The sequence below is a fragment of the Rana temporaria genome, chromosome 2 (assembly GCF_905171775.1).
Source record: "Rana temporaria chromosome 2, aRanTem1.1, whole genome shotgun sequence".
NCBI lineage: Eukaryota > Metazoa > Chordata > Amphibia > Anura > Ranidae > Rana > Rana temporaria.
Window position 1 is genome coordinate 180,091,787 of NC_053490.1, and position 1,172 is coordinate 180,092,958.

Here is a 1,172-nt window from a genome sequence, read left to right on the forward strand (position 1 = left end):
GGGGCAATTCCCTTAACAAATACCTCTGCCACCTGTAATAATGGCAGTGCCATTTACAACTTGGAGGGAAGCTTGCACCTGCCTACACTCCTACCTTTAACAGATGTAGTCCTCAGGATTACAATAAATCACATAGAAAAATAAATAAATAAAAAATAAACAGCAAGAATATTTACAAAACATGTTTGGTTGACCACCTTTTTGAACAATACATTTTGTACTATTTTTTACACTATGAGGAGGCGTCCTCTTTTGCTTTTTTCCTTTTTTATATGGTGAGTCCATCCTATGCCTATACCGAGGAAACAGTGATTCATCATACCACGACCAGGATTTGAGCCAGTTTGGATCACACGATCGTGGAGAATCGCAGTCCAGAGCCATCGAGAGGAGCTGCTCCCCATTCATTGAGTTGATCATGCGCATCTGACCCATCACCGTATGGTGTTCCTGGGTCCACCACAGCTGGTAAGGGTATTCAATCTCTTCTTACCTTGTTGATTGGTAATATCTCTCAATGGGATTCCAGATACGGTGATACTGGGAAGAAGCAGATACCATCTCTCATATAGGCTCTGACAGCTCCACTGCATTTGGATGGACATTGAATTGTGTTTTCACGGTCACTTTCACTGGTTTACACTGTGGACTTTACGATTAGTATTAGTTTTGCAGCCCCACATGTTAGGTGTGTGATTGGACAAACTGCATAACTTTCTATCTTTATAGCCTTTACCAGAGCATGGAAAGTGCTTCTTATTATTGGCGCTGCACTTTATTTTCGCATTTCACACAATTTTTTCACTTTGGATATTACACATTGGACGAGCGCAGTATATTTATATAATTTTAATAACAATACAGGAAGAGAACATACATTTCTCAGGCAAACCCCTTCCTCCCCCCTCCCTCCCACAGAGCTGATTGTTGTTTGATTTGCCACTGGAAAGCCTCCTGTCCTGGAGGCAACTTGAAGTTGCCTTGTACTGTCCTGGAGGCAACTTGAAGTTGCCTTGTAAGTTGCCTCATGTTGCGCTGTGATTCATACTCAAGTCGTGTCCCAGTTGCCTCCCAAAGTTTTGCTGGAAGTCATATTGCCCCTGTGTGAATGGAGTCTTAGCAGGCAGAAATTGTCTAGTAGCCCTGACAGGATGGTATACTTGGTATACTTA